Source organism: Carassius auratus, unplaced genomic scaffold (assembly GCF_003368295.1).
Source record: "Carassius auratus strain Wakin unplaced genomic scaffold, ASM336829v1 scaf_tig00008180, whole genome shotgun sequence".
Lineage (NCBI taxonomy): Eukaryota > Metazoa > Chordata > Actinopteri > Cypriniformes > Cyprinidae > Carassius > Carassius auratus.
In genome coordinates this window covers 21,350-44,833 of record NW_020523916.1, presented here as the reverse complement: position 1 = coordinate 44,833, position 23,484 = coordinate 21,350, and the positions used below count along the sequence as shown (strand labels likewise).

The following is a 23,484-nucleotide window of genomic DNA, read 5'->3' as shown; positions in this document are numbered from 1 at the left end:
GCAAATATTGCTGAGAGTTGCTCTATCAGCATTTCTGAATGAAAGTCCGAGGAAACTGAGAGAACCCATTCAATAAAAGAGGAAGAAAGCCACACGACAGAGGCTTCCCCGATCAGGGAGGTCTGGAGAGCATGAAAATGTGGATTCCCAAGTGCTTCAAGAGTGGGATGCTTCAGTTACATCCCGCCAAGAGCAAGAAGCCGGGCCAGCCTGACTCAAACCTGCAGATAGTGATTGAGAGTGATGGTTAAATGGATTAGAGAGAGAGGGAGGGAGAGGGAGAGAGAGGGGAGGGAGATTTGCCATGAAGCTTTCTGCCCTTGAACACACAGGGCAAATCTGATCCAGTAAAGTAGACAGCACGCGCACTACAAGTCCATATTCTCACTTTTGGATACTTCACACATACACACGCACCCTGCACCCAGCATCTCCTGGAGAAGTAGGGCACCGTCCTCCCCTGACAAACCGACGGAGTGTGCATTAAAAAGAGAGATATAAAGATAAAAAACAAACACGGAAGAACCGCATCCTCGCTGCGGGAGGCGATGTCGTTTCCACACGGACCCAAGTCGAGCGCGCGGTGAGTCCTTCTCAACTACTTCAGCGACCCGGATGAAACGAGCCTGTCAAGGCGTCTCACTTTTGATTCATGTTTGAAACGCCAAAAAGTAGTTTCTGCTCGAGTTCAAAGGCGAAATCAGCCCTCTTACCGTTAAACGCGAGAGCGTTGTTTTATCGCAGTTCCTCATCTTCAGTGGCGGGACGCGCGTGCGACACACCCCGTGCGTTTCCGTTCGCTCTGCAGAGAGAAGACCGATTTCAAACTGTTTTCTGACGCTAAACTACCACAGTTTTCAACTTTATCCACGGTTTTTGTGAGAGTACGGATGTTGGATTACCTTCAGGGTGTGTTTGAGGAGCATCGATGCTTGTTTCAGATGTTTTACAGTACAGTACGGAGGAGTATGATGTTATGTCAGCGAGTGGAACTTGTACGTTTTTACGTCAGGCAGAACGAAAATGTAATATTAAACCATTTTAATTACTTTTATATTCTCTATTAACCTTCGACATTACCAGATTGGTGTTAAACAGTTAATCATATCGGGAATGCTATTTAGACGTTAAGTAAACTAGTAAATTTAGTTAAATTTGACGTTAAAACTGATAGTTGATGTTGCCATGTTGACGATATTAAAATATTATAGTTTGAAACTGCATTACCTCATATAATGTTACATTTACCAACCTGCTAACTACTAAATAATTTAAAGTTCGTCATAACTGGCCTCTCAAAGCCGAAGAAATACAGTAAGATACATCTAAAGCACTAATGTCCACTCAACATTAAATGTTTATGGAAGATAACAAAAACTTTTTAAATGAAACCTAAATGTTATGCATTGTGCAGGGAATTCTTAAAACACCCATTTCCCAATAAATTATAGGCTATTGAAGACAGTTCACACATTTTATTTGCAAAACATTAAACGATCTTACAGTAGAAGTGTATGCAGTAAAGACTTGAAAATATGCTTTGTTTAGGCTACTGTAAAACAGGCATGTACTGGCCATCGGGACTACCGGGAGATTCCCGGTGGGCCGCGGTCTGGTTGGGCCGGTGCGTTATTTATTTTGTTTTTAAATCATTATTAATCGCAAATATATTCGTAAGTAGCCTATATTTTTGTACAGTCCAATTCCGGCCTTACGTGTCTCTCTCATGAAGCCGCAAGATGCTTTTTTGTGACGTTAGTCACAATAATTTATTTAAAACATTACAAAAAGCAGTATAAAGAACAGATAAAACGACGCTTGCGCATGATGCTGATGCGAGCTGCGAGACGTGAAGACGTCCTCAGGGCGGACTTGACAGCTGAGGTGAGACAGAAATGTAATGATACACGGAGGCTACTGCATTGTTTTGTTTCAAAAAGTTAGGATATTCCAGCTGTAATATGCCACCACTCACTGATCTATATAAATTGCATTTAAAATTCTCAGCTCTCAAGTTCTATTTTATTAAGAAATTCAGACAATACCGTTTTGGCGTCAGAAAATGTGACGTGACAGATCGCTTTAGCGCCTCAGTTCAAGTAAACCGATCATCTGTTACTTTCTGTTTTAAAGCAGTGTTGGGCAAGTTACTTTTAAAAAGTAATTAGTTACAGTTACTAGTTACTTCTTCCAAAAAGTAACTAAATTAGTAACTCAGTTACAAATTTTTAAAGTAACTAGTTACTTAAGAAAGTAACTATTGCGTTACTTTCAAGTAAAATTAAATTTTAAATGCTCAAACGTGACCCCACCTCTACCCCTCTTTAAAGGAACTTAAAATACATGTGCATGTTCAATTATTTATGATAAATCTGAATATTATAATGAAATGGACACTTAATACAATACATTATTAACAGAAACATGAAACATTGTACACACATCTAAAAAAAAAAAAGTTGCTGTGGGACAAAGTGAGACTAGCCTCCAATCAAATGGCATGTATGTAGATATTATGTTTATATAGTGGATCAATGCAAATAACACGATAGATTTTTGGGAACTTTTGATATTTCCTTTTATTGTTTCTTTAATTTCTTGAAGGAAAAAGTAATGTATATACTTCCATTTAGAGAAGGCTACTTTTGGATTATTTGGGCTCGTCGCCATACCTGTCTCTCGTTGACTGACTGGCTTGTGTTGTTCGTTGTGTGTCCTGTCCTGTCCGATGATGGGTCGTTCGCGAATGAGCGTTAGTGATGATGGATCGACTCGTTCGCGAATGAGCTTTTGATGAGTCGTTCGCGATTCGCGAATGAGCCGACTCTAAGAGCCGGCTTTTTTAGTTGAACTTCGGGTGCTGGCTCGCATATCTGAAGAGCCAACTCTATTTTTTTCAAATTTAGCCTATAGAAATTAAATAATTATGTAATAAAAATTGAAATATTATAGTCAAAGTCATTTAAAGAGCCGTTTGTGAGCCAAAGAGCCGGCTCTTTTCAGTGAGCTGAGTCAAAAGAGTCGAAATCCCATCACTACTATGCGTGCTTTCGAAAACCCGCCCAACTCTACCTCTGATTGGCTTACAATGAAATTTTACTCTACCTCAGCCAATCGTCAGCATTTATGCGCTTGTCTCGTGCTCTGCCCACTAACCAAGGAAGAACAGTAAAAAAAAGTATTTGCCTCTCGCTCAGAGATCTAGTTGGTCAGATGAAAAAAAAAAAACAGCTTCATCAGTTATAGTAACGCGCCGCATTTTTTGGCAGTAACGGTAACGGCGTTATTAAGATGAGAAGAGTAATCAATTAGATTACTCGTTACTGGAAAAAGTAATGCCGTTAGTAACGCCGTTATTTATAACGCCGTTATTCCCATCACTGGTTTAAAGATACAGTACATCTTACAGAAATGTATATATGCCTCAGAAATAATATCGATCAGTTATCAGTCAAAACAGCAGGAGAACAATTATTTCACAGAATGTTACATTTACCTCAAGAAAGCCATTTAAAGACCATAGCAGGTTAGTTGAGATTGAAAAATAGCCATAAGAAAGGAGTATTTTGCTAAATATGTGCACTACAGTACATATTTATTATATTTTCACCTAAAGTATTTTACATTTGATTATGCAATATCTGTACCTGAAAACGGTGCTATTTATGATAATTTTTTAACATTTTTATTACTGACTGTTCACTTGTCTTCATTAATGTTTGAACTTAATAGTTAGTGTTTATTGTGGTATTGAAATTACAATTGTGAAATGAGATTGCAGCTTATTTACAAAGAAAACAATAGCAATTTTATTTTTATCTTTTTATTTTTGGCAGGGCAAGAAAAGTTCTGAACCCTAGCATTGAGCTCTGCATTTGAATAAAGTGACGTGACATTCAGTCAAGTATGGTGACACATACTCAGAATTTGTGCTCTGCATTTAACCCATCCGAAGTGCACACACACAGAGCAGTGAGCACACACACACACACACACACACTGTGAACACACACCCGGAGAAGTGGGCAGCCATTTATGCTGTGGCTTTTTTAAAGGCCTTTGATTATGTTATTAAAAATGTAAAATAAATCACTACACAACGTTCTTTGTCTTAATTACTCTTTTATTTTATTGTAGATCAGTGGTCTTTATAAATCATGTTTACTGTAGATCAGTGGTCTTAATACTAGCCTACTATAAGCAGCCAACATGTCAGAGGTAATTTGCGTGAATTAATATAAAAAAAGTGTTATGTTGCAGCACATGAAATATAGTTACAGCAGAAAATGTGTACCCTAAGCATTAATATTTCTATTAGAATAATAAGAAGCACATAAATTAAGACCTTTAGATATTTAAAATAAAGCCTGATAAAATAATTTACATTTTCTTTGTTTATTATTTTAATCGTTTTTTCTTGGTTTTGATAGTAATACATTCTAATCAGTAATTTTACATCCAGATTAATGTATGTATAGACATGTAGTGTGCGTGTGTGCGTGTGTGCATGTGTGTGTGTGTGCGCGCATGTTTACATGCATGGTGGGCTGGTCTGGATGAAGTCCAGGGCTGATTTTTTGTCCCAGTCCAGCCCTGCTGTAAAATGACATACAAATATATTTTCTGATCTAAAAATACCTGATCTGATTTAAAAATGTTGTTATGTAGACGGATTGAGTCAGTCTATTTTTGCACATGGTTACTTTTACCTGATTTTTACAGGCATGCATTGCATTTGCAACCTTAGAAATGGATGTACTTTATGCGCGTATCTGCACATGTGAAACCATTCCTCAACCATTTCCCAATGGAAATTAAATGTGGTTCATTCAGGAAACTATACCATGCAATATTTAACATACAATCTCTGCATGGTAATATGTGCATGAGATATGTCGCACATCCCTTTTGCTTCTCTTATTCGAAGTCCTGTCTTATATAATTTCTGTGTGTGTGTGCATGTACCATGCATGTTCCTCACTCCAGACTCCTGTTGTATGCGAGATCAACCATCTGTCCGGACTGGTGGTTGTTCACAGGATGACATCCAACGTCTGTTTAGGGGGGGTTTGGCTAATTAGACCATCAGCAGAAAGCAGCGCTAGAAAAAAACAGGCTGACATCAAGTTAAACACTGAAATGTGTGGTGTTTGCTTTCAGGACCATGGACAGCAGCTGCTAAAGAGTGAAGGATGCAACCAAGCAGACATTTCTGAGCTTGGAAAAGAGTAAACCCACTTCATGTGACCTTCGGGAAATGAATATGCTCTGCAGTGACGCAGTCCAGGAGCTGCTATGGATGTAGGTCCAAGTAGAAGAATCAGTACCTTTGACCCAACAAATCAGGACAGTGTCCAGACACAAAGTAGTAAGACAGAAGTCAATACACAAAAAAATAAACTTGCATTAAAAGAATTGCCGTCAACCTCATAACAACAAAACACTTTCATGCACATTTTCTTTTTATGTATTTATGACCTTTTCCTTTTGGAGTAATGACTGTGGCGAAGTTATGGGACGTTTTAACCTGACCACCGGCGCTGCTGTTCCATGTTAACACTTCCCACCTCTGAACCCACGGTGGTCCCTTTCCCGTTTCTCCGGACCCTCAGAAATCCCCTTTTATTCACACGCCTGCCATGCGTGCACACGTGGGACTCCTCTACCTGCTGGTGCATGTGCTGGCAAGAGCAAGAGGGCAGTATGACTTGTGCAAGTCTCTCGTGAGCACGGACGAAGGCGCTGTGTGGGAGCATTACGCGTGCCAACCCAAAGCCCAGGCCATGAAGGAATACATGCGCATCCTCGTCGAGCCGCCAGGCGTCACCTGCGGGAACCCACCGGAGAGATTCTGCACTCTGGTGAGTCGTGTAGAAGAAATAACTACTTTTTTCAACATTGATGATAATAAAAATGTTTGTTGAGCAGAAAATCAGCATATTAGTATGATTTCTGAATGATCATGTGATGATGAAAACTGGAGTAATGATGTTGAAAATTCAGCTTTGCATCACAGAAAAATAATTAAATTTTAAAATATATTCAAATAGAAAAAAGTTATTTGAAATTGTAATAATATTTCATAATATTACAGCTTTTACTCTATTTTTGATCAAATACATGCAGCCTTGGTGAGCAGAAGAGACTTAAAAACATTAAAAAAAAACACCAACCCAAACATATGAAAGTTGGTGTTCTGAGAAATCAAAACACAGGCTCTGTAAAATATATTAGTCTTAAAATCAATATTAACCCCAAAAACATAAAATCGAAATAGTACATCCATCTTTTATCAACATGCTACTGTATGATCGAGGCCATATTAATTCCAATCTTGAATACTATTCAGGACAGTCAATATGAGAAATAGGGAAGTAGGGTGTGATAAAAATATACAGCATGCTAATTTCTGTTTCCCACAACCCGAAGTTTGAAGATGTGTCACATGGTCAGCAGGCTTGACAGTAATATGTTTCTTCCTGCATCCTTTTTTTCTGCTCATTAGCTAGACAAATACAATTAAGTGATGTAACATTTCCCACTAGCTGTAACTCATTTGCCTATAAGCTGGTAAGTGGGAGCTCATCAAATTAAAGGAATAGTTTCAATCACCAAAAATGAAAATTTGCTGACAGTTTACTCACCCACAGGTCATCCAAGATGTAGATGTGTTTGTTTGTTCACGAGAAGATATTTGGAAAATGTAGCATTTCATTATGGATCCTCTGCAGTGAATGGGTGCCATCAGAATGAGTCAAAACAGATGATAAAAACATCACTATAATCCACAAGTAATCCACACCACTGCAGTTAACATCTTGGAAAAGCCAAAAGCGGCATGTTTGTAAGAAACAAATCTATCATCAAGATGTTTTTAACTCAAAACCGTTGCTTCTAGTTAAAATATGAGTCCATGATCCATAATATTGCTTCGTCCAGTGAACTATTCCTTTAAGATTATTTGTTCATTTCATTAACTTATGCATTGAGTCTGCATCTTGCATCTGTTTTATAAAATAAACTAATACAGTATAATGATTATTGCTCAAAATTGCTTGACTATCGAATTATACTAACTTTATAGAATTTACAAAGTGTCAATTAGTACCTGAATGGGACAGACCTCAGGCAGATGCTTCCAGATTGTTCCTCGATTCATTTTTTGACCACTAGCCATTGGCTGGTGTAAACTAAGCAGGACTTGTTGAACGGTGCCAAATTTAGCCCATAATGGGGGCGGAGGTCTTGAAGCAGCGTTAATTTGAGCAGGATGTGCCGTGCAGGTCACCGACCACTGCAGAAAAATGCAGCTGAGGTCAGCAGGCGTAGAAAGCAGAAGGCCGAGGTGTTGTTTTTACCCATGTGGGTTTGTTGGCAGAGTCAGGCTCACAGGAACAGAGGCCTGGGAGGATGTCGAATTTCACTTCACTTATAGCAAGGGTCAGCAGGTTATTCTCAAGGACAAAGAGGTCACGCAGTGCAATATGGGTTTTATTAAGTGAGATTTGTGAGGATAACATACAGAATCAAAAGGTATTCCACCAGTTCTGTTACTAAAAGAGAGTGTGATTGGTGCTTGCCTGTGCAAATGTTATGCGGCTGTAAATGTGACAGGATGTTGTGGATGGTTGCTAAGGTGTCGCTAGGTGGTTTCTTTGTGTCTGGTGCAGGGTTATCTTAGTTAACTAAAACAAAAAACAACTTGACATAGAATGAATTCCTATTAACATTTAAAGGGGGGGGGGGGGGGGGGTGAAATGCAATCTCCTGTTAATCTTGAGTACCTATAGAGTAGTACTGTATCCTTCATATCTCCAAAAAGTCTTTAGTTTTATTATATTTATAAGAGAAAAATAGTCTGTGTGGATTTTTTTCTGAAAAACACAAGCGTCTGGAGGCGTGACGTGTGGGCGGAGCTAAAGAATCACGAGCGCGAGTAGACTTTTGCGTTGAGAGCGTTTGGTAATTGTGACTTTAAAGGGGGGTGAAATGCTATTTCATGCATACTGAGTTTTTTACACTGTTAAAGAGTTGGATTCCCATGCTAAACATAGACAAAGTTTCAAAAAATTCAGTTGTACGTTTGAAGGAGTATTTCTGTTCCAAAAATACTCCTTCCGGTTTGTCACAAGTTTCGGAAAGTTTTTTTCGAGTATGGCTCTGTGGGACGTTAGATGGAGCGGAATTTCCTTATATGGGTCCTGAGGGCACTTCTCCCGGAAGAGCGCGCGCTCCCGTATAGCAGAGCACTGAGAGCACAACAGACAATCACTGATCAGAGCGAGAGCGTCGCCAAATGTAACAAAAGAAGTGTGTTTTTGGTTGCCAGGGCAAGACAACCCTGCACAGATTACCAAAAAAACAGCATTATGGGACCAGTGGATGGAGTTTATTTTTTACAGTGCATCAACGGAGTTGTGCAAGTGTTTGTGTTTGTTCCCTGCATTTCGAAGATGCTTGTTTTACAAACAAGGCCCAGTTTGATGACGGATTTGCGTATCGTTTATTTCTTAAGGATGATGCAATCCCAACGAAAAAGGGCCACGATCGTGTGTTGGAACCGCATGCGGTGAGTAAAACTGCTTAAAATATCTCTGCCTTCTTGTTAGTGCGTCCGCCTTCCATGCCGGAGACCCGGGTTCGAGCCCCGCTCGGAGCGAGTTGTTGCTGCTGCTGCTCTCGTTCAGTTTCAGCCTCGGGATCTGATTCTGGATCATAAATATACGCTGAATCTGACTGTTAGCCATGGTTTGTTTTCGTTGGTTTTGTCCTCACTGTGTCACAGCTTCCAAACGCTCTCAACGCAAAAGCCTACTGGCGCTCGTGATTCTTTAGCTCCGCCCACACGTCACGCCTCTAGGCGCTCGTGTTTTTCCGGGAAAAATCGGTACAGACTATCTTTCTCTTATGAATATAATACAACTAAAGACTTTTTGGAGTTATGAAGGATGCAGTACTACTCTATAGGTACTCAAGATTAACAGGATATTGAGTGAAAACGAGCATTTCACCCCCCCTTTAATTTAAATTGATGTAACAACTAAAGAATAATAAAGAATTAAATCTACCAGTTCAAATAGTAGACATAAAAAATGCAACAAAATTACAATTAAATTAATAGAATTCTTTTATGTTTTTTTTTTTTATCAATGATTTACATTTAAATTTAGTCATTTAGCAGATGCTTTTATCCAAAGCGACTTACAGATGAGGACAGTGGAAGCAATCAAAAACAACAAAAAGAGCAATGATATATAAGTGCTATAACAAGTCTCAGTTACAGGTTAACAGTACACGTAGCATGGGATTTTAAATAATATAATAAATAAAAAAGAAAACAGATAGAATAAAAAAAATAGAGCAAGCTAGTGTTAGAGATCTTTACACACACACACACACACACACACATACAATTGCATAATAAATTAAAATAAAATAGAATACAAAAAGATTAGAAAGGTAGTTGGATTTTTTTTTAAAGAATAGTTTTTAAGGAGTTATGGTTGATGTGCCTAACTTGATGGTGAAATTGTGATGAAACGTTGAGTTGAAAGTGATGGTCCATACTCCAGGAAGAAATGTCTGTTAGACAAGCTGAGATGCGAAAAGCTCCAATAGGATCATCAGGATGGAATGAGAGGTATAGTTGAGTGTCATCAGCATAGCAGTGGTATGAAAAGCCATGTTTCTGAATGACAGAACCTAATGATGCCATGTAGACAGAGAAGAGAAGTGGTCCAAGAACTGAGCCCTGAGGCACCCCAGTAGTTAGATGTTGTGACTTGGGCACCTCACCTCTCCAAGATACTTTGAAGGACCTATCTGGTAGGTAAGACTCAAACCATTGAAGTGTGGTTCCTGAGATGCTTTTTGCCAGTAGGGTTGATAGGAGGATCTGGTGGTTAACTGTGTCAAAAGCAGCGGACAGATCAAGCAGGATAAGTAATGAAGATTGGGATTTTCTGCTCTTGCCAGTCTTAGAGCTTCAACAACTGAGAGCAAGGCCGTCTCAGTTGAATGTCCACTTTTGAAGCCAGATTAGTTGCTGTCAAGGAGGTTGTTGTGTGTGAGAAATGTAGAGACTTGTTCAAGTGTTTTTGCAATGAAAGGAAGAAGGGAAACTGGTCTGTAGTTCTCTAAAAGAGATGGGTTGAGGTTGAGTTTGAGTTTCTTAAGTAGTGGAGTTAGACAGGACGTGCCTGTCTAAATGATGAGGGAAAAACACCAGTGTGGAGGGATGTATTGATGATGTGAGTGAGTGCAGGTACAACTGCAGGAGACATGGCTTGAAGGAGATGAGATGGAATAGGATCAAACGGGCAAGTAGTAGGGTGATTAGAAAGGATTATTTATTTGTTAAATTAAATTAAACATAAAATAATTAAAGCAGTGTTTTAATGATATTAAAATAATTTTTATGTATAAATATAGATATGGCTTGGCTCCAAAGTAAGTCTGTGTTATTTTGTCACCTGTTTAATACTTGAGCGTAATGCTTCAAATCCAGTAAGAGCAACAGTAACAGTGATGCTTGACTTTGCAGAAGGAAAAAACAAGCAAAAGGTTGTGCAGGCTGAAGAGAACAAGAGCATAAATAAATACTAGTGTCAGGGGAAAAGAGGTAATACAACCCTGATTAAATTATCCAGACACTGCAATGTCGTGCACAAACACACATAAACTTTGTTCACTATGATTGTGCCTTTTCACTATGATGAAGCTGCTGATGGGACTGAAACACATACGGTTATTAGTCTCATAAGGGAGCCGTAAATGGACACAGCTCTCACACACTTAACAGTTAACGATCTGTTTAATGTAAGGCTAAGGGAGACCCATTTTCTCTCACTCGCTCTCACTCTCTCACACACATTTATACAAGCACAACTTAAAGGGATGGTTCACCCGAAAATCACAATTCTTTCATGATTTACTTAGACTTGACATGACAAATGGCATTCGGATTATATGTATGACTTTGGAAAAGAACATTTTGCAAAACATTTTTAGGTAAACTTTTCCTTTAATCATATTTGAGAAAATGTGTGTATTATTTATTTCTGGTTTAAGTAAGAATCTGAATTTTCAGAGTAACTTTGCATGCCACAATTCTGCCATAATTTACTTGCCATAAACACAAAAGCAGATGATTTGCAGAATGTTCACATTGTTCTTTTCCATGTAGTGAAAGTAAATGTGTACAAATTCTGCCAAGCTTAAAAAATAAGCAAGAAACACCAAAAAAGGTAATCATGCATACAATTTGAGTTTCATATTCCAATCATGTGAATTTGCAGTAGCATATGAGCGAGTAAAAGATGTCAGAATTGTGATTTTGGGTGAATTATACCTTTAAATTCTGTTTGTGCAACTGTGGGAATGTATTTGTCTTGGTTTAGGTAAGAATCAAAGTAACTTTAAATGTCATAATATTCTATCTAACTACCCCCCCCCCCTTCAGAAAATAAAAATCTCAATTCTGCCTTTCAGTTTTTTCAATGCACAAACAAAAACAGTGTTAACATTATGCAAATGATCTGCTTTTGTGGTTTATCCTAAGCAAATCATTACCTTTTTGCTGAATTATCTTTTTTTTTTTTTTTGGAACTATCCCTTTAAATCCTCCTAGATGGATTTGTTTGAATATTGTTGCATGCAAAGATACTCTAAAATACTGATTGTTATTTAAACCAAGACTGAAAAATCTAACACACATACACAAAGCCTTGAATTGTTGTGCCAGCTAATGGACTGGCCTCTGGAATGTTCCTCAGGTCATCCCAAGCTCTTTAATATTGATGGGGCCCTTAATGGTCCTGCAAGCAGACATCCACAGCGCGCCCGGACGTTTTCCTTTTCCATTCTAGACATGACGTGTTTGGACAGCCTGGCAAAGTCAGCACTTTTTACAACAGACGGGATCCTCCCTAGTATCTCTCCTTCCAAGAAAACGACTAAGGCAGATGACAGAGAAAAGTGGGGTGGAAACCGAGTACTGTTAACCGACAGCCAGGTTAAAATTACTGAGAGCATTACAAAATTGCAGCATCTTTGAAATACATAAAGTAAGTTTCAGCGCTCAAAACTTCATCGCCAGTCCAAATAGAGCGTCTATAAAAACTAAAATAGAAAATTGTCTTGTTTTTAACTTCCACAAAGTTCTGACTTCAGCTAGATGTCCACATTTACACATTAATGACCCTTATTCTGTGTTCAGAAACCAGGCCCACACACCCACAAGGAGGAAGTCTACAAGAAGAGTATTATTCCTAAACAGCAGTAATCTGTACAAAAATGTAATGTAAATAATATACTTAAAATGTTAAATAATAAATACATGCATACATACATTCAGATATTTATATGTATTTATATATGAAATAACACATACACAGGTTATATATACAAATAATGTATAAATAATTACAAATAATGACCTACTAAACGCCATCAAGTCAATTCCCAATGAATAAGTGTTTTCCACATTATATCCTATTTCACTTGGAAACATGTCACATTACAGAAGCAAAATGAGTTAAACAATGTTATTTCATGATGTGGTATTTAATAATCTCTCGCATCTCACAGCAGCTGCTCTTTTTCTAGTCTGTGTGTGTTACTGTGTGTTTTGTGTCCATTGCTCTGTTTGCCTGTGTGTGTGTGTGTGTGTGTGTGTGTGTGCCTGTCCCAGTTTGTGCATGTTTCTGCCCAGGGTACAAAATTAACTCTCACTGAGCTGCATATGTGAGTAAAAATGACCTACTCCTCAGTTGGCTGGTAACTAAAACTGCAACATAATGCATGTTAACATCTGTCAAGGCTCTAAACACTTACCAAAGTATTACATTTACCAGTGGAAAACATTTTAATGCTATGTGACACATACTGTATGTGCAAATTTTCTCACATTAAGCCACCAGGATTAAAATGTGGAACATGTCTGTTCACGTTTATGTGAGAGGGATGCTCATCCGGCATGTTTTGTAGAGTATATGATGCTGCAAATGAGACAATGACCTGCACCGTTTGTCAATATAATGCAAGGAAAACTCCTCTGTAATACACTCTTGAAAATAAATCTTCTTTATTGATTATATGTTTCCATTAAATGTATAATTGGTAAAAAAAATAAATAAATAAAAAAAAGGTAAAATTTGCTGAAAATGTACTCCCCCTCAGGCCATCCAAGATGTAGATGAGTCTTCTTTTTCATTGCATTTGGAGAAATGTAGCATTCCATCACTTGCTCACTAATGGATGCTCTGTGGTGAATGGGTGCCGTCAGAACGAGAGTCCAAACAGCTGATAAAAACATCACAATAATCCACTCCAGTCCATCAGATAACATCTTGTGAACCAAAACGCTGCATGTTTGTGAGAAACAAACTTTAAACCATTGCTTCTGGCTAAATTATTAATTCATAAGTCATAATAATATTTCCTTTAGTGAAAATGTCCATCTTCTTTTGACCTCTTACGTCAAAGTCCACCCACATATTTGATTAGAACAATTTAGGAAAGTTTGTAAACGGCACTTAATTTATTTATTTCTCTCTAGATTTAGACAACTTTTTCACTGGAGAAAGCGATATTATGGATAGAGTTTTTTTTATTATTATTATTATTTTAGTCGGAAGCAATGGTTTGAAGTTAAAAATTTTTTGATGGATTTGTTTCAAACGCGCAGCTTTTCACTACATAAAACATTAACTGGTGGACTGAAGTGATGTGGATTACTTGTGGATCATTATGTTGTTTTTATCAGCTGTTTGGACTCTCATTCTGACGGCACCCATTCACTGCAGAGGATCCATTACTAAACAAGTGATGTGATGCTAAAGAAATAAACTACATCTTGGATGGCTTAAGGGGGAATACATTTTCAGCAAATGTTCACTGTTCAGTTGTTGTACAAAAGGTTCCTTTATAGTGGTAAACGGTTCTTAAAATTATTAAAATATTCTTCATGCTAAGAAAAAACGAATGGTTCTCGTAAGAAATTCTTGTGAAATCAATGTGAATACACTCTCTTTTGAAAAACATGTTTTTTAAGAGTGTAGGTAAAAATATGTATTTTTAATAACAATAATGCAAAATATAGTAATATTTATCGCTAATTAATTTTCTTAGTTTACCCACCACTGGCAGATTTTTGTGACCCTGTTTCTTACTTGCTCATGTTGTCTGGAAAGAAAAAGCGAGAGAGATAAAGACAGAGTTCCCTAATGATGGGGGAATCACAGCTTAGTTCATCGGAGCAAACTCACACACCCAAAAAGCATGTGTTGTTCATGTGCACACCTCTCTTAAAGCACACAGCCACAGTGCACATGAAACAGTAAGACGTGTCGCTGTGTGAACACGTGTGTATGAAAGTAAAAAACCCTCATGCTACACAACAGTGCTCTCTGATTTAGAGGCACAAATGAGCCAGTGCTAAAAATAGAAATGAGAGTGAAAGAGAAGCGGGGAGTGAAGAAGAAAGAGGGGGAGGAAACAGGAAGAAGGGAGAAGAGATATGACAGAAGATAGAAAACAATGCCAGAATAGAATACTAACATTATTTTACCGAACATCCTGTATACTGCCTACTTTATAAAAATAGAAAGTAAAACAGTAGGAAATATCCCATTTCAAACAGTAACACGCTTTTAGTTGCATTCAATTTGTACTTGTAGTCAATTCATAAATAAAAACTGTACTTGCAGGTAATATTATATTAATTAAGTGTACTTAAAGAGATCTTGTTTATGTTTTACACTTAAAAAAAATGCACTTTGCTATAATGCCTAATACGTTTTTTACAATTAAAAATACATGTTTAAAGTACATTTTAAATACATATTTCTAAAGAATTTTTTGTATTGCTTTAAAGAAGTACATTTACTTAGGTGCTGACTAACATGCAAAGTATTTGATTATAACTATTATCTGATATTACATCTCAAATCTACTAAATTACAAAGGACAATAGAAGTAATTCTGAAATTACATTTAAAGGTGTTCTTCAGTCCTCCATAAGTAAGTAAAAATGCACTCTTAATATGTATATTAATATATTAAAAATATGTATATTGTCATTTAATTGTAAATAACATGCAGTTTAGTGTTTCACATTTAAGCATATATGTTATATCATTTCCATTATAAGTACTTTTTTTTAAAGGGCCCTTTTCTTCGTGATCCCATGTTTTAAACTTTAGTTAGTGTGTAATGTTGTTATTAGAGTATAAATAATATCTGTAAAATTCTAAAGCTCAAATTTCAATGCCAAGCGAGATATTTGCTTTAACAGAATTCGCCTACATCGAACGACCCGTTTGGACTACAGCCCTCTAGTTCCTGCAGTAATGACGTCACTAAAACAGTTTTTTGACTAACCTCCGCCCACATGAATACACAAAAAAGGGGGCGTGGTCTTGTTGCGCTCCGACGGAGAAGAGGAAGAGCTGCGTTTGTGTTTGTCGCCATGTCGTCGAAACGCCGTTATTTTCATCTCTGAGTCCAATCATCTTTGTTTGTGACAGTGAAAACAGCGCTATACAGATAAGTGAATTGTGTGAAAAATACAGTGTTTTTTTTACACGCGAAACATGAACACATGTTATATTATCCAACTGTAAACACAATCAAAGCTTCAAAAAAGCACGGAAAACGGGACCTTTAAAGGCAAGTGTGTTTTTTTCTTCTTTTTTTTAAGATGCAGTTACCAACTATTTTCTCCCGTTTAAATAATGTACTAAATCCCTGGAAATTGAAGGTCAAGTTGAGTGCACTGCATCTACTGTTGTATTGTTCTGTTCAATTTGGTAAAAGTAGTCATTTGGGTATTATATTGCACAGAGAAAATATGCTTACTGTGCACAGTATACATACTGCAGAAAGAGAGCACGCTGATATGAACAGAAACAAAGGGAACGAAGATGAGCTTGAGATGGACAGAGAAAGACAATAGACAGCTGGTGCCTAGAGTACTAGTTTAATAGGATGAATCTGTTGTTCTGCGTGTCTCGGCCTGATCTCACAGATGTCAACGCTCAGCTATAAAGTTTCATGCTACAAACGAAACAAGAAAGCAGAGAAAACACTTTGAAGAGTTCTGGAGATCTAGAATAAAGGAGATCATTATTAAATGCTTTCCTGGAATACTTGATACAGAAAATATGGAAATGTTTTCTATGCGATATATTTTCCATAAACCACTTCTGTATTCATTGTTCTAAATGAACAAAGTTTTAGAAAAAAACAGCTGAAGGGGCCCTATACACTGTAAAAAAAAAAAATTCAACAATTTTTAAACAAGAAAATACCATTTCAATCTTTTACTTCAAAATGTATTTGTGAAATTCAGTAGTTTCTACACCAAATTATTTCCACTGTACAGTGACTCTACCATGTGTAGTTACTGTAGATGCAACACAATGAAGTGTCTAAAACCTCTTAACCATGGTAAAAATCTCTGCCTTAAGTACAACACGGTTCAAAACAACATCTAAAATAAACATTTTCATTCATAGCTAAATGTATGATCCATAGCTTTCTTTGCATAATATTAGAAATACAGCAATATCACTATTCATCCTGTCATCCCTGAATATCATAATTTCTATACATATATGTAAAAAAAAAGACTGATTACATGCTAGGTTGTATGAGATTACCAGTACTGTTCATCTCAATACCCAGAACACTTACCTGAAAAACTTATAAAGAAAGTTTCCAAAGCTTTGACCTCAGTTTTTTCATTTCGAAAAAGACAAATGTGTTTGCAAGCGCTTTCCAGTGTGCCAGAACCTTTATTAAAGAACAGCCTTTTTAGTTTTTTTTTATTTTGTCATGAACTGTGGTTGCAGCTACTTTTTCTTTGGCTATATTTACACTTAATTATGACACACACCTGTACCGAAACACCAGGTGAGCGCCGCTGTTAGCAGTTCTGATTGCTTCTTCATTTCTTCATTTTAAATTAAATACAAAAATCCAAATATTTACTGCTTATACTTTCATACACACACACACAGCATATTGTTTAAACATAAAAAAAATACATACTTCACATTTAAACTTAATTAGAAATCCTAGTTAGCCGCATAACGTGGCAACATCTTAAGAAATCATATTTGTGCTCACAGCTTGTTCTAAATAGTAAGCAATAATAAGACATTCTGAGATTCCTTATTAGCTGCCTTATTAGTTCACATCCTGCACCCCTTTCATATTTGTTTAATAAATATTTTGATTATGCTTTCAGCCATCAATAAGACTGCAGTACAGTCAGCTCCATTTAACACATTTTATCTCCAAAAAGCACTGAAAATGCAAAAAAAAAAAAGGTCTGCAGATTCCATCTGGGGCTGCTATGATCCAATTCAGTCAGGATGCTGTCTTAGAAGGAAGCTGCCTATGTTGACTAAAGTCAGTGAGAACAGACCAAGCTTTGGAACAGACGTACACTTCCTAGTGTATTCCTTAGAGTGTATTCTTAGTGATGTTCTCGTAAACCGAATAGAGCTCACATTGTGTTCTCAGTTTCTTAAAGACCACTATAACTCTCTCACTCACACACACACACACACACACTTACAGGAAGAGGATCTAAAGGTATATACATCCACAGAGATGACAAAGAGAGAGATAGATTAACTCATTTTACGATACTGACAGGGCTCGAGACTCATTCTTCCCACTGGTCGCTCTTTTGTGACTAACTTTCTCAATTGGTAGCATGAGCAAATTTGTATTGTATTTTTTTGCTACAACATTACAGCTCATGGGATTAATCAAAGCATGCTGATGAACTTTTATCATAGTTTACAGTTATATGGAAACAAAATGGTTAACATTCAACCTGGTCTTTTTCCTCCTTTTTTCTCCTCTTTTGCTGTGTTACAAGGCGGACTTCGTAGGCTTTAGCTTTCAATTTTGGACAATGTTGTTATCACGTTTTACAAGAAAAGATAATTGGCTGATTTGCTTACATCTATACATATTTCACTTTTTAAGACTAAAAACAATGGATTTTTTGTTATTTTTAATTAAAAAGAACAATAACAATGAAACAGTCAGATGAAATTGACAAAGTAGCTTACAAAACATTTATTAACAAAAACAAAGAAGATTAGGCACGGCATACACCACATGCTGTATTTTATAACGACTAAGAAATTACAGAACGTTTAGCAAATACTTTAAAAAATAAATAAAAGAGAGCTTCCATAGCATAACGTGAGGTAATTTGGTCACAGTCTGGAGCCTGTGATACTGATGTTGTTCTTTAACTGATTGCATGGGATGCGGATGGCACTAGGTAAAGTTCCTGTTTAACGGTGGTGTAATGTCCCAGTTGGTTGGTTTAACAGGCTGCTATATGGACGCTGTGACAGGGATCTAGCTCCATGCTGATTGTTGTCGCAGAGACGGGATTCCAGCGTGGATAATTGCTCTAGGAGCTTAGTGATGTAGGCCACCTGCCGGAACAGTTGGCCGTGTATGTGTGTGCGTTTATATGGGGCAGGAGGATGGGATTCTTGGGAAAGCATAGGCATGCTAGTTTTGCATCTTTGCCACATGCATTATTGGACCAAGGTCATGGAAAAGACACAGTCAAACACTTGAAAAATTCATTGGTGAGAAGAGCTGATTCTGTGTTATAACATTCTCTTAAAAAAGAGACTCTGTCCCTTAAAAGTGTCTTGACAACAGAAACACAAACATGCATTCATGCATAGATACACGTGCACATGCCAGCACACATCTATGCATGCAATCACACGTATGCATATTTGCTATCAGTCAAATACATGCACACAAGCACCCAAATAACCCAAAACAATAGAGGCATGGGGAAACAAGCATGCAAACATCCAACACCCAATCCAAACAAGCATCCAAACACCCAAACAGACACATATAGATTAAATATACATGCATAAAAGCACACGTATGCACATTATCAAGCATGTTATTACTACATAAAAGTACACAGATACAAATATACACGTAAGCATACTGTACAGACATACTGAGGCATGCAAAACAAAAATGCAAGCAATCAAATTAATGCACACACACACACACATACAAGCATTGGCAATACATGCACAAATGCAAAGACATATAGAAGAAATATACATGCAAGTACAAGTACATATACACACAGATGCCACCACATTGCATGTACACTGGCAGGGTACATGTATCCTCAGACACACATCAACATCCTTGTTGATCCAGGAACAACATTACAATCAACCAATCAGAATTGAGATATAACTTATATCTCATATATAATATCTGTTTTAGGCTTACAACCAGAGTTAGGTGCTTCTACACCCTTATTAATCAGCAATCCTTTCCCACTGATTTTAGGAATAAATCAGGGGTAGGGAATGGGTTAAGTATATTTTTGGACAATAATGTTGATCCAGGATCATCAGAAGATTTTGATCCAGGAACATGTCTTACTTGGCAAAATCACGGCGACCAACACACAAATATAGATAAAATATACATGCACGCATGCAGACAAGCACTCATATGCACATATGCGAGCATGCTAAAACATGCACACAAGCACTCACATACAGTACAAGCATGCAAAAACAACAGCACAAGCATATACATACATACACAAGCATTACCAGTACATCCACGCAAGCATGCAAACACCAAAGCACACTCTAATTAATGAAATAGATATGCAAATACAAGTGCATGCAAGCACACACTTGCAGTGGGAACTCATCATTGACTTTTATTGTTTTTATAAAAATAGTACTACTTATAAATGAGCTAAAGATATTTTATACAGCACTCTAAAGCTAACACTCCCAGAAAACATTCTGTGTTTTTACATTTTACATTATTTAGCATGTTAATTAAGCCATTTTCCTCCTGGGAACTAGCTATTCAGGATGCATGTGATTTCAGGTTTTACTATCATTCTGGGGACATTTGGTCCCTACAATATAAACAAAAGCTAACCCCCACACACACTTCACACACACAAATAGTGCTGTAAATCGCACAATGCACAAAACACACGGTAAGCATGCTAATGCTCCACTAAGTGTGTCAGAGAGTTGGGTTTCAATGGATTTGGGGGTTGAAGGTTTCAGTGTATTCTCCTCTTTAATCCAACTATAGTTTAGCATATCGGGGGTCACAATGAGTTTGTGTTTGAATACATGCATGTATGTGTGCAGATGTTGCATTCAGGTCAGATGATGGCGTCTGTCTGCACTGAAGAAACAGACTGCTGTAAGAGTGCAACAGAATGAGGTTTCTCTCTAATAAAATTACGGAGAAAAGAGGAGAGAAGAAACAATGGATTAAAGGAGAGATAGACCGGTGCATCTTGAGGAAACAGCATTATGTTAAGCAGAAATGAGTGGCAGTGCAGAGGCCTGTAGGAACAGAGCGGTAATGTGATCTTGGGGAAGAGGGTAACTTTAAACCCCTGTTCTAGAGGGAGCTAATAGAGTCAGACCATCAGACAGAACAGAATTACTGTACTGTAGAATGTGTCTGAAAGGATTAAGATGTACATTCAGAGGAATAACTAGTCACTGAAGTTTCCGAACTGAATGAGGTCTGTGAATCAAACGCTTGAGTTTGGTTTGAAACACTTACTGGCAACTAATCAGCATAATGCATTATACAGTAGCTGACAGAAGTGCATCCAACGCTTTGGACATTACATAACTGGAATTATAGAAGCTGCTAGAGTGCTGAAATGAACTGCCAGCTCATTTATATTGCATAAAAAATGGCAAAGGCTGACAAAAATCAGCAGTTATGATCTGATTGGCTGTTACACAACTTCTAGGAGCAAAAGTGGACAGGAAAGTTGAGGTACGCAGCAAGAGCTTTCGAGGAACAACTGGTCACTGGACTTCCCAGAGTTTACAAGCTCTGCTGCATCAGATCTTTAAACATTTTTCAACAGGAAGTTATTAGCAGTGTCAGTCTGATTTGCTATAATAATAATAATATTGCATTTAATAACAGATAAATAGCTAAATGCATGCAAAGTTTGGGTTTATGAGATTTTTAAAAATGTTTTTGAAAGACGTCGCTATAAAAGCTGCATTTTTTGGATAGAAAAATACTGTAAAAACATGAATATTGTGATTTATTATAGCAATTTAAAATAACTTTTCTAATATGTTGATTCCTTAAACACTCAAGAAACATTTCCTATTATTATCAATGTTGAAAACCATTGTGCTCCTTAATATCTTTGTTGAAATTATAGTTTTTTTATTATTCTTTGCTAAATATCTATTTTAAAAGTAAAGCATTTATTTGAAATATTAGAATTTTTTAACTCTAATTATAATTGTTTTTACTTTCATTTTATATTTAATATTTACTAAATGCATACGTTAATATTTAATGTGTTGTTGCTGAATACAAGTATTGATTTAAAATATCTTACTGACATTAAACTTTGCATAAATATGAAGTAATAATAATTATAAGACGACGAATTATACCTATATAAATAGCTATATATATATATATTATATAGCTATTATTTGAAATTGTGCAGTGACATTTTTGTGATCTAGATTGATGTACATTAAAAAACTATTTCTAATTAAGTTACATGTCTCTAACTTGAGAATGAATGACTGTTAAAAGTTGAGCAATTATCCCAACTCACTTGAATACTTTCATTGTGTGTGTGCTATTCTCTGACTGGTACCAATTATCTGTTAACTAAATATTAAAGAAGTGAGAACAGATTTTTAGCTGATAACAAAAAGTGTGAATATTGACAAAAACAGGAGCTGATTATCGGTCCATCTGTAGTTTTAGGTTATACAGATGAGAAGTGTGGAGCCCAAGTCGCTTTATCACTTTACCACCCCTCTTTATTCTCTCTCTGTCATTCTCTTACATACACGCACTTTGTTTTATCTCCCCTTTAATTTATTTTTTATTCTCCGTGTGCCTGGCTTCATAAATCAGATGATGTATTTCCCAAGATGCACCGCGCTGTACAAGCTTCTCTTATGAGGCGTGTGTGTGATGTCTTTATTAAGCAGCATTTGTGTATGTCGCCGCTCCTGTGAGACGGAGAACAAAAGGAGGCGAGTGTTTATTTGTCTGTCGAGGTGTGAATCTGATATATCGGCACAGATCCTGAATACATGCTGAATAGACAGATTCAAAGCCGTCATGCCTGAACGCAGTCGTCTCTGCTAACTATAGTTAGATTATCATCGTCTGTGTGATTTTATAAAGCGAGCTGATGGAATTGACCCAGATTTTTAATGATGTGTGTGTGTGTGTGTGCGCAGCAGGAGTTTGTGCTCACAGATCAACAATCCCTGCAGTCTTTGCTTTTAATAAAAGCCCACAAGTTCTTCACTGTAGTTTTACCCTGACAAGCGCCCATGTGTGCATGTATGTGTGTGTGTGTGTGTGTGAGTTTACAATCTGTCTTCACTCACGTCCCCTTTCTTTTTTTGTTTCTGTTTGCATCTGTGCATCACACACACTTTCTACCTGCTTCTGTTTTTGTCAATCGATCAGTCACTGTTTCTATCTCTATCACATCTCCTGTCTTTGTGAAAAAGAAGTGCGCTTAATTGTGTTGAACGCGTGCTGAGCTTCAAAAAAGTGCATTTAAAGTAAAAGAAAAAGAGAAAAACTCTACTTGCAAATACTATAAAACTAAAGGGTTTGTTCACCCAAAAGTAAAAATTCTGTCATTAATTACTCACCCTAATATCGTTCCAAACCCATAAGGCCTTCCTTAATCTTTGAAACACAAATGAAGATATTTTTGATGAAATCCCTCAATAGACAGCAACACAACTGACACATTCAAGGCAGAAAGGTAGTAAGAACATCATTAAAATAGTCCATGTGACATCAGTGATTCAACCTTAATTTTAGGAAGCTAAGATAATACATTTTGTGCACAAAAAAAAACACAATTATTCTCTTCTGAGTCTGTTTTTGGTGGACTTTCACAAAAGTACCAAGACACATGCGTGTGCATTCGTCAGAATGTAAGCAAATTCTTTGCACACAAAAGTTATTTTCGTAGCTTCATAACATTACAGTCAAACCACTGATATCACATGGACTATTATAATAACATCTTCACATGTTTTGTGTATGGAGCCAAAAGAGTCTCAATAAAGATAAATACACACACTACATTCACATATGCACACATAGGATTCATACATGCACACACATGATTCATAAATATACACACAGGATACACAAATGCGCACAAAATTTACAAATGCACACACAAAATTTAAAAACACAGAAGATTCACAAATGCATACAAAATTCAGAAATGCACACAAAATTCAGAAATACACACACAATTCAGAAATGCAAACAACATTTACAAATGCACTCAAGATTCACAAATGCACAGGACAAGATTCAGACATGTACTTCTGATGCACACACACATATATCTTGATTTACAAACTGTGAATTTTGAGACTCCCC

At 36.9% G+C, this 23,484-nt stretch overlaps 1 pseudogene; it reads left to right on the top strand.

Annotated features, from left to right (window-relative positions):
* Positions 1-255: 255 nt before the first annotated feature.
* The window catches only part of LOC113071811 (netrin-G2-like), a 42,448-nt pseudogene continuing 19,219 nt past the window's right edge, over positions 256-23,484 (top strand).